Source organism: Falco punctatus (genome assembly GCF_963210335.1).
Source record: "Falco punctatus genome assembly, chromosome: 10".
Taxonomy (NCBI): Eukaryota; Metazoa; Chordata; class Aves; order Falconiformes; family Falconidae; genus Falco; species Falco punctatus.
This window is the reverse complement of record NC_137590.1, coordinates 42,189,025-42,202,944: the sequence shown is the minus strand read 5'-3', so window position 1 is coordinate 42,202,944 and position 13,920 is coordinate 42,189,025. Positions and strand designations below refer to the sequence as shown.

The 13,920-nt window shown below is 50.2% G+C and overlaps 1 long non-coding RNA gene across 1 annotated transcript; it reads left to right on the top strand.

The window, feature by feature from the left end:
• The first annotated feature begins 3,880 nt into the window (after window positions 1–3,880).
• Window positions 3,881–7,590, top strand: LOC308070416. The gene is made up of 3 exons (XR_013930735.1): window positions 3,881–3,986; window positions 4,782–5,494; window positions 5,778–7,590. It is a non-coding gene; the product is annotated as an uncharacterized lncRNA (long non-coding RNA).
• Window positions 7,591–13,920: the final 6,330 nt, after the last annotated feature.

The window sequence follows — 13,920 nt, the reverse complement described above, 5'->3', positions numbered from 1 at the left end:
GCAACACCGTCCATGTGAGCTATTGTTTTCCCTTGATTACTGCGCCATTTAGTATTTTCTTGATGTCGGCGTTCAGGGCATTCGTTTTTCCCGTGTCCTGTCCTTTTGCATATTGCACACTGATTCCTACCCAGGGGTGTTAGCCCACGCCTTGATTTAACTTTAGATTTTTGATTCTCATTTTCTCTTACTACTGCTAGTATTTTCTTTTGGTCCTGCTTGTAACCTTCTTCTCGATTACTAAATATTCTCCATGCTTCCTCTACTAATTTTTCCAAGTCTCTATTTTCAGGAGGTCTCAATTTTTGCAGCTTGCGCCTAATATCCCCCTGTGATTGTCCTAAAAAGAGGGATATTAGTTGCTGTGCGCCCACCTCCGAATTTGGGTCCAGAGATGTGTGCCGGCGCATTGCATCTCTTATTCTGTCTAAGAATTCTGAAGGTGTTTCAGAGGGACCCTGTCTAACCTCATATAACGCTGCCCAATTTATTGTTCTAGGAATTGCTTTCTCCATTCCTCTGAATACCCATTCCTGGTATGCCTGTAATCTTCCCATTTCAGCGGCGTGGTTTGGGTCCCATTCCGGGTCCAACAAAGGAAACCACTCTCTATAATTATCTCCCTTTATATTATAGTGTTCCTTTGCGAGATCCCCCGCTGTTTTTATGACCAATTGCTTTTCAGTTTCAGTCAAACAATCTAATAATAATTGTATATCACTCCAGTCAGGATTGTGCTGTTTTATTAGAAATTTAAAATTCTGTGCCGTCTTTATCGGATCATTACGGTATTCTCGGGCAGCCTCTTTCCATTCTCTCAGATCAGCACCCGTGAATGGAACTTTTATTTTCATTTTTCCTCCGTCCGGATTCACGGCTTCTCGGAGGGGTGCCTGTAAAACAGACTTCTGTCTGGTGCGTGAAGACACCGGACTATTTGGAGCCGTAATGGCAGTTTTTGTGTTTCCTTGTGTGGCAGCGGGTGTTTGGCTTTCTTTATAAATAACTTGTGGAATTTCTTCCTCTTGTTCGCCTGGGGGTGGACTGGGAGCCCCGGCCGAACCTTGTCTCTCCACTCTATAAGGTGGATTAAATAAATCATTTAATTCGGGCTCTTGTTCTCCGTTTAATTTGATACACCTTTGTCCAATACTACATGCTGAGCAACATCTTTTCAACTTGCCTTTACGCTCCCTCCTATCCTCTCTTTCTAGTGCTAGTACCATAGGATCCCGAGGGGGTACTAAGCCGCAGTCCTTTTGCCACTCAGGTTTGTCCCGGAGGACGAAGAACATGTCTGCATACGATACTTCATCCCACTTTCCCTCTCTCCTCAAAAACAACATTAATTGCAGGAGAGTGTTATAATCTAACATTCCTCCTTCCTGAGGCCATTTCGCATCACTCTCCAATTTATACAAAGGCCACCACTGATTACAATATTTAATCAATTTTCTTCTATTTTCGGTACCACCATGTCCTACGATATCACTCCAAAGTTTTAATATACAACCCAAGGGCGATTTTTCACAGGGCTTACTCCTTCCATTTCCCATTTTGCAATTTTAATTACTTTTTCTCCGGCCGCCTTAGCCACCCAAGGTCGGAAACACAGACAGAGCTCCTTACTTGTTTTGCACTCAAACGCGCGTCTCAAGCACTCTTGCACTCACACTCAGTCAAAATAATTAAGCTATACACGGAAAATCAAAATGCGCATCTCAATCACACCATTCACACTCTCCGGGCAGCCCTCAGTCACACAAGCAGTATGTTATACGGTACCGTGCACTTATGTACAACTTTTAGGAACACTGACAGTTCACAAAGTATGCATTTCAATGAACAATTACCAAAAAACAAAAAACAATTTTTCCTGGTCTTAAGCAGAGTGTTAAGTTTTCCGCTATTTGCCACGAATTACCAGAATATTAATATTTTTCAACATACATTTCATAACACCAAGTTTTGAACATGTAACAAGACAACACATAGAACAAACAAGACACAGAGCGCTATTTCAGTTGTTACATTCTAGGAATTCCCCAATTCTTAAGACAACTTAAAGGAAGTTTTTAGCTTCCTTTTTTCCTACGCAAAAGTTTCCCTTTTACTTTTGCTAAGAGGTCCCTCTTGTTCCTGTGAGATTCTGCCTTATTCCGTCCCGCCCCCCGCTTTCCGTCATGAGGCCTCCGGGCTTTTAGGAATGGCAGTAACCTCGGGTTTGCTCAATCTGCCCTCAAGATCGCTAGCGGCCACCCCTTGCTCAGCAAACCCCCTCCCAAGGTACCTTTCCTCCTGGGGACTACGCTGCGCGCCGGACGTCTCCGTGCGTCTCACCAGCCGCCCCGTTACTAAACATACCGTTTATCCGCGGATCCAGGGGTTTCTCTTCTGCTCCCGGGTGAACAGCTGAGAAGAGGAGGCTCCTCCGAGGAAATCTCCCGGGGCGCGCCTAGGAGCGTCCGCTCCGCAGCTGGTCCCTCAGCCGAGCAGAAATCCTCCTGCCTGGCTCGCCAAACTGACGTGCGGAATTAGACTCTATAACTCGAAAGTTATAAAGTAGGTATGTTTATTGCGCGCAGATGCACGGGGGATCGCTCCTCCACAAGCGTGCATGCCCGAAGTGACGAACCATCCCACATTTATACAATGAAACAAATGAATATTCAATTAGCGCCTATACATATTTGTTACCTAAACCCCGCTTCGTATGTTAATTAGCTTATCAGTCCGTTTCCTGGAATGCGGTGGTCTTGCAGGTTTGTAGGTGATTCATGTTCTTGTTGGGTGTTGAAGTCAGAAGGGACCCCCGGCGCGTCGTGCTCAGCACCTCCTGCCCCGCAGCCGCCAGGACCCTGCTGCAGCAGGTCCATCTGCCTGCAGGCAGGAGAGGAGAGGGCGAAGCCACCCTGTGCACTGAGTGCTGCGCTAAACCCCGGCCTGTGCAGGCAGCCCAGGGCAGCGGCACGGCATCACCCAGCCGGCCAAGAGAGCACCCCTGCCTTGGCAGGGGGCGGAGGGGGAGTCTGTGTTTCATTTGTGGGGGTGTTTTCTTTTTTTAGTTTTCCTGCTTTGCCGCAAACTTGATGTGATGATGTTGATCCTGGGGCCGGGGAGGGGAATAAAATTCCAGGCCCTCACTCCTGTCTCTTAGCTGCCCCAATGTGGAACAACAGTGGCATCCAGTGGCCACTGAGCCCAAAGCTTAATGCAGGAGGAAATGTAAGTGCGGAACGGTGTAGCTGGGCCTGGGGGCAGCGCCGAAAGGGTTACACTTCTTAAAGTCTTCTGAGCTAGGAGGCCACTTGGTTCGAGTCCCCTTAAAGCAGGGAAGTTCCTACGCTGAAACTGACTGGGTGGCTTCTCTCCTCGAAGGAGCTGGCGGCCGAGCGGGCCAAGGCGACAACCCTGGAGGGCAAGCTGAAGGAGCAGCTGCTGGCCCGCGAGCAGGAGATGGCAGCGGTGCAGGCACACATGCAGGCCAGCTACCAGGACCATGTCAGCGAAACGCAGCAGCTGCAGGGCAAGGTGAGCCCCACGCGGTGCTCTGCAGCTTCCTCCGCTGGCTGCCGGCTGGCCCTCGGTGGCAGCTGCCTGGTCTTTTGGAGAAGACCGAGGTGGACGAGGGGACCAGAGCCTCAGGGAGGGGCGAGAGCCCCGCAGTGCTCCTGAGCCGTGGTGCTCACGCTAGAAGAGGGATGTGGGAGCATCCTCACGGGATGCAGCAGCCGCAGGGGCTGTCAGCATCAGCAGACACCTCGCTGTGGCTTCCTTGCCAGTCCCTCTTGCCCATGGAGTGGGCTCCTCAGGGGAGAGCTGAGAGGCTGGCAGCGGCGGCATTAACCCCTGTTGGTCTCTCCCTAGATCCGCACCCTGCAGGAGCAGCTGGGGAATGGCCCCGACACGCAGCTGGCTCGCCTGCAGCAGGAGAACTCCATCCTGAGCGATGCCTTCTGCCAGATCAGAAGTCAGATGGAGAGCAAGTAAGACTAGGGGTGGGGGTGGGGGGCAGAGCCTGGGGCCGCCCTCTGGCAAGCCCTGGGGGTGGCTGTCCATCATGATTGGCCACCCCCTTTCTTGAGGGTGCTTCTACAGATGCCCCAGCTAAGTGGAGGTAGAGGAGGGAGTGAGGAAGAGATTGCCAAATGGCTTTTGTGGGCCTGGCAGGGGAAACAAGGATGCTTTTCCCAAGTGGAAGGGCAGGGGAAGCCCTCTCTGCTTTGGAGTCACCTGTGCTGATGCTAGCGGAGGGGGCAGAGGGGACCAGAAGGCACTGCAGCATTTCTCCACACTTTGGAGAGCTTGTGCTCACCAACTTCAGAAGAAATGTTGCTGGCTCTTTGATGGGAGCGGTGCTGCAGAGAACCGAGACCTGCCTGGTGCATACAGAGCAACCAGGAGCTAGGGGAAGAATTTGGCACTCTCTTTTTGTAGAAAGTCTGAAATGGCTGGTGATTAACAGTGGTCAATTAATTACAGAGCAGACTCCAGCTGCTTAGAGTGCTTCCTCCTGTGTCTGGGAACACAGATCCTTGCGTCTTCTATTTCATGAGAAAGGAATGTCTCCTGTGATGGAAACGGAGCTTTTGAAATTGATGTGTCAGCTCCTTCCACCCCATCCCTGAAGGACCAGGCGTGTCCGAGAAGCAGGCCAACACAACCGTTGAGATGTTTCAAGCCCTGTTATCAGGCCCACGGGAGGATGTGTTCCCCCTGGGTAACGCCAGGGATGCTTGACTGGCCTGCGGGCTGCAATAACGCTGCTTCTGTTGGTGCAGGCAAAACGCTGAGGTGGCCAGGTTACAGGAGTGGTGCGGCAAGCTGATGAACGAGCTCTCTGAGAAGTCAGAGGTGCTGCAGCATGAGAAGCAGCTGAGGAAGAGCTGGAAGATGAAAGTGGCAGCCTTGGAGAGGCAGATGGAGCAGCTGCAGGTCAGGCAAGCGCCTGCAAACCTGCTCCCCCCGGGTGTGAGGGTGGGGGGGGAAGCCTAGATGGTGCACCGTGCTGAGTGGTAGCCTCAGGTGAGAGAGGAAACCCAGTGGCCCCTGCCAGCGGGTGCTCACGAGGACGTGGGTGCTCCCTCTCGACTCTGAAGCCCTTGGTGCAGGAGGCAGAGCTTGTGGCTTTGTTATTGTCACCGGGGTGTGGCTGGATTTGGGGTTTTTAGGGGTGTTTAAAGGACACCTCCCAGGTAGAGCCTCTGAGCACACCGCTGGAGCAGTGGTGCATCGCTGGCTTGTGGCTACCGAGGCAGCTCAGTGGAGACCTGAGGTGACCCGAGATGTTTTGGAGGGGGGAGTGTCACCAGACGGCCAAGGGAGACTCAGGCAGATGCCTTCTTTTGACTCCCATGTAGGAAAAACTAGGAAAAAAAAAAAAAGAAAGAACTGGGGCCAGGCAGCAAGCGAACTACAGGAGCGACTGAAGGTTACCCAGGACCAACTGGCCAAAGGGAGAATGAAGAAGTGTAAAGAACAGCTTCAGGAAACGGTACTGGTGGTAGCCACAGCCATCCCTCCCCTTGGTGCTGGTGGAGGGCAGGGGGAAGCGCCTGTCAGGCAGCGGTTGAAAACCGGAGACAAGGTGGCACTTGCTGCCAGAAACCATCTGGGTGGCTTTTGGGAAGCTCTGGGAGCACAGGAGATGGTGGTCATGGTTCTCCCTTCTCAAAAGGCAGGACCTGGCCCATCTGTGAAACGCTTTGATGCTTGAGCTGCCATGAGAATAAGGTCGAGACCCAGTTGAGTAACCCACCTCTCTTTTCCTTCTCCAGGGGGAAGAGGACAGTTTGAAGGAAGGGACTTCAGCTTGATGAGTCTGTGACCTAGACCTTACTGTCAGCTTGCCAAAATGCCTTACACATTCCTAAAACTAAAACTAAAAATATATGCCTGATTTACTGTAGAAAAAAGTTGCAAGCCATTTGTGACCTAAAACCTAGTTTTGAAACTTAAAAAAAAACCCAAACACAAAAACCCAACCAGTAAACACTGCAGGCATATGTTTGTAAGAAAATCTTCATACTGTTTTGTACAACTACCGTTTGTTCCCAGGGGCACCGCACCGACCACATCGGGGCAGGCAGAACCCACAAATCTGTGAAAAGGGAAGACTCTGTTTGTACATCAACTGGTGAAATTATTTTTTTTCTTTGTTTTTACTTTTTTTGGTTTGTTTTGGGGTTTTTTTGTTTGTTGGAGTGCAAGAAGTGTGAAAGTGAGACCCAGCATGGAAGGAAGCCTCTCTTTGATGGGTGGCTCTTGGCACGTATCTTTTTGTGTATTTCTGGGTGTTGATGCATTTACAATGATGTAGTGAAAAGAGCTAATCCTTGCTTCATTTTCCCGGTTATTATTTACTAATTTTTTATTAAGTTTGCAAGCCAGCCAGGTGTTTGGGGTCACTGAAGAAGGACCCTGCTGTGGCCGGGAGCAGATCCTTTATTCCCCGCCTTGCTTGCTGTGCTGCAAACAGCCATCCCCTCTGTTTTTTCTCCAAGATACGCAAAGGAGAGAAGCCTTCCCTTCCAGCCACGAGTGTCCTCACACTGGCTGCACCCCGAGGTCCCCTGCCATGGGGTCAGGCTGAGCGTGGGGACAGGGCACAGCAGCGTGAGCGTGGGGACAGGGCACAGCAGCACAGCCTCGCCAGCCCAGCGCAGGCTGCTCCTGCTCTCTTAAGCCTCAGCGCACCCCTGAAATTCTGTCCCTGCGGGTGCTGTGTGGTGGTGGTCCTTGGGCACTGCCTTCTCTCTCCCCTTCTTGTGGCTTTCCTTTTGAAACTCCACACAAACCCACCCTTTTTTCCCCAGGTTTTCTTCTTTTTAAATAATTTTTCTTTTTTTTTTTTTTTTATTTCAAGTTGGTTTATTGGGAAATGGCAGAGACCACGTCACAGCTTGGTGCCTGCCTCCTCACAATAAAGCTGCTGAGCCTGGCGCTGACATCAGTGGGATTTGAGGAGCTGGTGGGGGGAAAAGGCCCCCAGAGTACTTGGTACCTCTGGGGTGTGTGAAGAACCAAGGCCAGGAAGGGGGATGAAGGCCAGACCCGCCTCCATTTTGTTCCCAGAGAAGTCTGCGTGTGCTCAGCCTCTATATTAGACACACCAGAGACTCCACGCAGGCAGGACTGGGTAGACACGTGTCCTGTCCCCCCAGCACTGCAGCTTTGGGGGTCATGATGGAGAAGGGACGTGCAAATCACACTTGGGCTGTGCGGTATGTGCATGACCTGTCTCTGGTCAGGCAAGAAAAAGGGGTCCTGCTGAATTCTGGCTGAGGGAATGGCAAGCTGAGAGCCCACCACCCACCACCACCCCTACTGCCTGGTGATTAACAGTGGTCAATTAATTACGGAGCAGACTCCAGCTGCTTAGAGTGCTTTCTCCTGTGTCTGGGAACACAGATCCATGCGTCTTCTATTTCATGAGAAAGGAATGTCTCCTGTGATGGAAACGGAGCTTTTGAAATTGATGTGTCAGCTCCTTCCACCCCATCCCTGAAGGACCAGGCGTGTCCGAGAAGCAGGCCAACACAACCGTTGAGATGTTTCAAGCCCTGTTATCAGGCCCACAGGAGGATGTGTTCCCCCGGGTAACGCCAGGGATGCTTGACTGGCCTGCGGGCTGCAATAACGCTGCTTCTGTTGGTGCAGGCAAAACGCTGAGGTGGCCAGGTTACAGGAGTGGTGCGGCAAGCTGATGAACGAGCTCTCTGAGAAGTCAGAGGTGCTGCAGCAAGAGGAGCAGCTGAGGAAGAGCTGGAAGATGAAAGTGGCAGCCTTGGAGAAGCAGATGGAGCAGCTGCAGGTCAGGCAAGCGCCTGCAAACCTGCTCCCCTCAGGGAGATGGGGCGGGTGGCTGAATTGTGTGGGATCCGTGGGGCTGGCCATGGGGAGAGCTCGGGGGGGGGGAGACGAACGTCTGCATTTGGATAGCGAGCTGCCTGGCGGACCTCTTCATTGCCTCCTGCCCCCTGTCAGTTTGTCACATGCAACGAACTCTTCTTGCACATCCCCGGCAAAGCCCAGGGGGCACGCTGCCCTGGTGGGAGTGGTTCTCGCTCACCTGTGAAGCTCCCCAGCTGGCTGTGAGGGTGGGGGGGGAAGCCTAGATGGTGCGCCGTGCCGGGTGGTAGCCTCAGGTGAGAGAGGAAACCCAGTGCCCCCTGCCAGCAGGTGCTCACGAGGACGTGGGTGCTCCCTCTCGACTCTGAAGCCCTTGGTGCAGGAGGTAGAGCTTGTGGCTTTGTTGTTGTCACCGGGGTGTGGCTGGATTTGGGTTTTTTAGGGGTGTTTAAAGGACACCTCCCAGGTAGAGCCTCTGAGCACACCGCTGGAGCAGTGGCGCATCGCTGGCTTGTGGCCACCGAGGCTGGTAAGATGCATGGAGACGTCAGGTGAGCAGCGTAGTCCCCAGGAGGAAAAGGTACCTTGGGAAGGGGGTTTGCTGACCAAGGGGTGGTCGCTAGCGATCTTGAGGGCAGATTGAGCAAACCAAGGTTACTGCCAAATCCTATTAAAAGCCCGGAGGCCTCGCAATGGAAAGCGGGGGGCAGGACGGAATAAGGCAAAATCTCACAGTAATAAGTTAAAAAAAGAGGGACCTCATAGCAGAAAGTAAGGGAAACTTTGCGTCGGGAAAAAGGAAAACAGGGGAGTAACAAAATCTTAAATAATTCATTACCAATAATCGTTTTTATTATCTGTTACATAATCTGCACAAGGCACTCCAGAAGCAGCCATGGCCCTCACGGAGCCTCCTGGCCAAAAGGCTTCAGTCTTGAGGGCAAAGGCTGAAGAGTGCACGAAAGTGAGAGAGACACAGGGGCAAGCACTTGTCCCACCTTGTAACATCACTTGTCAGCATCTTCTCATCTGACCCCAGGCTGCAAAGGGTTGCAGCTCGGCTTGTAAATTACTGGGTACCATTACAGCAGTATTATCAAGCAAGGAACAACGTTAGAGTAGCAAAAAGACACGGCTTTGCCCTCGGCTGGGGAGGCACACTGGGACAGCCTCCAGCGCCAGACCATTTTTAGCAAAACAATCACAAATACAATTAACTTCTTAGCTGACTTGTCTACAAAGAGGGAAAGGCTCCATACGATAAGCAGCACTCACTATTACTCTGCTGCAGAATTTAGTTCTTCCAGAGGTAATACACTCTGTTTTGCCAGCATCTAACAGCAAACCATGTAACACGAAGATGCGGAGTTAAGGTACCTGTAAATGCACTGGTTTTGTTTCCTGGCTTTTGTGCTTCCCAGGGCTGTCCTGTGTTGTGCAGCTCTGATATTTTCCAATGTTTTTATATTTGGATATAGTAATTGCTAACACAGAGCCTAAGGCTAGCAATCATAGCATCTATTTACAACATGCACACTGGCTGTGTGCACCTGTTCCACCAGCCTCCCGTTTGCTTCAAACATGTCAGTCTCCCTGAGGACACGTTCAATGAGAAACCACCCCCCTACCCTGCAGAGCCCTGCTTTACTTGCTGCCAAGCCTCCTGCATCCCCCTGGGCAGATTACTTTTGGAAGGCTGGCCAGGGAATATTTACCAGCTATTGAATCAACAGAGTTCAGCCACATGCCAACATTTCATGCTGTTACCTAAACGGTGTCGGAACTCTCAGAACTCCATCAAAACAGAAGTGGTTTGCACTTTGGTATTAAAAGTTATGTCCAGGCCTGAACACCTCGTTGGGAGCTGGGCCACACAGCACGCTCCTCTGGGCAAAGATTTCTTTTCTAAGCAGCCGTTATGCAAGTACCAATCTGTGAAAAAATTTTGAAACTCAAAGAGAGAGAACCTTGATTTGACATAGTGCTCTTGCTGCACGTTCCGTAGAAGGGAAGTCACCCACATCTCTAGATCTAACGGAAAGTAGGAAAGAGGCACCAAGTGCCAGGTTCTGCGTGTGGGCTGGGGCAATACCAAGCGCAGGCACAGGCTGGGCAGAGAATGGATGGAGAGCAGCCCTGAGGAGAAGGACTGTGGGGTGTTGGTGGATGAGAAGCTCAACTTGGCCCAGCAACGTGTGCTTGCAGCACAGAAAGCCAACCATGCCGTGGGCTACATCCCCAGCAGGGCGAGGGAGGGGATTCTCCCCCTCTGCTCTGCTCTGCTCTGCTCTCGTGAGACCCTCCCCGTGCAGTGCTGTGTCTTCTCTGAGGCCCTCAACATAAGAAAGACATGAAGCTGTTGGAGCAAGTCCAGAGGAGACCGTGGAGATGCTCAGAGGGCTGGAGCCCCTCTGCTGTGCAGACAGGCTGAGGGAGTTGGGGTTGTTCAGCCTGGAGAAGAAATGGCTCCAGGGAGACCTTAGAGCAGCTCCCAATACCTGAAGGGACTGACAGGAAAGCTGGAGGGGTGTAGAGGGATTTTTAAAGGACCGAGGACATATGTTACCGTTGTCCAGGTTGGACAACCAAGGCCTGTTAGTTGAAGCTGCAGAGCAACTTTAAATTGTCCTTGGAACAAGCAGTGTGAGAAATAAAACAAGCTATGCACGAACAAGAAGCCAGGTGCAGAGCAAGTCCTGGGAACCGCAGAATCGACACAGTCATTGGCACACTCTGATCAGGTGCCTGCAGCATGTGACACGGGTGCCCGCATGGCCAGAGTCTTTTATCCAATCACCTGTGTGTAAAGTCGGGTGGGCGGCTGGTTTAAGTTATAAATACGACCTGTTTGTTTAATAAAGTGAGCACGGCACGTAGCCATATTGGTGTGATTGTCGTGAATTGGCTGACTCTCCACGGGGGACCTTCTTCGCCTGGTGTCACCCGTCTGGAGATGCACCAGGATCCCTGGAGCTCCTGACCCCCCCCAACCCTCCCATCTGTTGCCCTCATCCCCACTCCCAAGCAGTGCAAGTATGTCCCAAAAGGCGTTGCCTCCAGTTAATGGCGAGAGGAGAAAAGAGACCGCTATAAACTTGTAGGATGTGTCAGGGCAGCGACTGTTACAGGCAGGTTTAGAGAAACACGCATGGAGGGGCCCTTGGTACTCTGGAGGCAGAGGGGACTGCACATGCAGGTGGGGAGGCCGGGGGAAAATGCTAATGAGTGAGAGGTGGTTAGCAGCAGTCAGAAGCTGCTGATTATCCCACGCTCCAGCTTGTTCTCAGGAGAGCTGGGAAACTCTCTCTTTGATCCTCCTGCATTTCATCTGATAATTGGATGGGGGTTCCAGATGTTACTGCTGAGCATTTCAGAGAGCTGATGCAAAGACATATCTTGAATCAAGGGGCCTTGGACAATCCCAGAGGTATTTTCAGGGCTTTGCTAAAGGAGTGGGACACCATTCACCTTCTTGTCCCTGTTGAGTTATTGCTAGGGTTCATTTGTATTGTCCCCTGAATGGCCTTTTCTTTACCATATACATCCATAAGCTTCCACCCTTTTTTACTCAAGTTTCACAGAGAACAGCGCTGAATCTTTATTTCCTTCTGCTTAGAAGAGCTTTGAATTGGATTGAGTTTGTGTGTCATTGCTGCAGCTCTGTATGACTATTTCAATAAATGGATTTACTGATTTAGTGGCATTTAGTGGTAGCGACTGCAGCAGCAAGTCTGAAGATGCCTCCAAGAACATCAATGGAAAGGGAATTTTGAATTTGTCATTGCAAATATGCATGTTGAAAGCCTGATTCTGGCACCTAGATCTTTTCATGAACAGTACATCCAACCAAAGCAAAACACCTTGAAATACAAAGATGTAGGTTTTGTAATAAGTTGCTCATTGATGGGCCTCAGATCAAGGTATTAGCAGAAATCAGCTGGGGAAGATTTTTCCTGTCTATTCCAGGAGGAGACAAATCCAATCCCAAAACGCCTGGTCTCACAGAAGCTCAGATTACAGACTGTCATTGCAGGTTTCTTTGGATTTCCAGAATTTCTCCTGTGGCACAGTACTGGATGAATGGAGAATGACAGAGACTGAGAAAGGTCTGTTGGCTTGAAAAAAAGTTACAACAGTTATCAGCGTAGTTAAAGTACTGTAGGTGTAACAGCATGATCTCTATTATTATTCCAAAGAATAATGCCTTTCCCCAGTTGAGTAACACAAATAAGATCAGAAAAGTGCCTCTTTTGGAAAAGCATCCCGAGTGGGAGTTATGCAGTATGAAATGGCTGTATAATTTTAATGGTAAATTTCTTAGTGCAGACAAGCCCCGCTCTTGTAACAGTCCCGGGGCATGTCACAAAAGAGGGCATTAGTGTTACTAAAGGGCCAACAGTCTTCTAGGGAAATGTTTTCCATAATCAGCTATAATGTGAAATTATACAGTGCCTAGATACCATAGTGACATAGATAGATAGATGGGATGTGTCAGCTACTCCCTGTAACAACGTCTTGAAGATCTCTTTATGGATGAAAACACCCAGTCACACACTTATCGTCAAGGCTTGTAGCTCCAGATGGAAGAAAAAGCTGCATTCACCCAGGCATGCCCATTCTTGTCTGTTTTACTTGGCGGTTGACCACGGGCACTGCATGGAGCCGTGTCCACTTCCAGGACTGCTGATAAGCAGGAGACTGGGACCCATCATCCCTGTGTTCTCATGAGGCAGAACAAGAGCACAGAGGGGAGAGAGTGTCTCTGTCCTCTGTAAAATGTTGTGTTTGCCTCCTGAGATAAAGGTTAAAATGCACAGAAGAATCCTCAGCAAGGGGTACCAAAGGTAACATCTCTGGTGGTGCTGAGACACCCAGGGAACAGGGATGGGAACCTCTCAGCCCTGAGCCACTCTGGAGTTACAGTTGAGGAGGCAAGTGGTGGAATCTAAAACTGGTTCACACTGCAGAGTCTGTGAACGCACTATGGGTACCACAGTCCTTGACTTCTTGAATACGAGCTCTGCTCTGCAAAGAATGTGACAGGAAGCAAATACTGAGGAATTTTCAGCATGGATGGCTGGAAGTTAAACAGACTTCTGTGCTGATCTCCATAATCAAGGGCAGGCTGTCTTGCTCCTGCAGCTGAGATTTGGGGCTGGTTTTATGCATTTTTTTGGGAATCTTTTTTTCTTAGATGATGTGAATCTTCATGTCTGGGCACTGGAGCACAAGCTGTTTCTAGTAGGTCATGCAGATCTCTTTCCCTGCTTTGTCTTGATACAGGCGTTCCAGCTGCTGAAGCCATTTTGGGGCTTTCATGCAGCAGGGGCTGCCATCAGCTCAAAGTGAAGATAAAACTGCACTGCTGAACGGGTCTAAAATGTGCAAAAAGGTGTGGGGCATGCACAAAACTGTATCTTAGTTTGAACGATGTGCTTGCTTGCTTATTTTCCTGCCACCACAATAAGCAGGATGGGGCCTATGCCTGTGCTTGATGAGACTCCTCCAAAGAAACCCCCTTGGTGATTCATTTAGTTTAAACCCCTTTTTCTCTCAGTAGAATTAAGGATCTGGACAGATGTCAGCCGTTTTGGAAAGGACTCCTGAGTTGCTGTCCCAGAGTTGGCCTTACGACTTCTAGTATCTAGAACCTCCTCCTACTGTACCACACCAGACGTCCTGACAGCAACAGCATAGGGTGTTTCTTCTGTGAGGATGGAAGCAAACGGTAGGGGCATATGCAGACTATGAGCATTAGCCATGGGGACCAGGAAACTAAGGGAGTGAAGGGAGGAGAAAGAATGGAGGCTCAGCCCAGAATAAAGTGGATATAACATCCCTAACCAAGCCCATTTACCTGGATTTGCACTGTGTCCTGGACTTCTCAAGGTTGACGCTAATAGGGTCACATTCATGTTACAGAGAGAAATGAGTGGCCTGGTTTGCATTACTGTATTTCATGAAGCAAACTACAAATCTGATCAGAATGAGGTATAAAATTGCAGATGTATATAGCCTCTGTGTGTGTTTATGTGCACGTGTGTACAAACACACAGATTACTTCCAAGA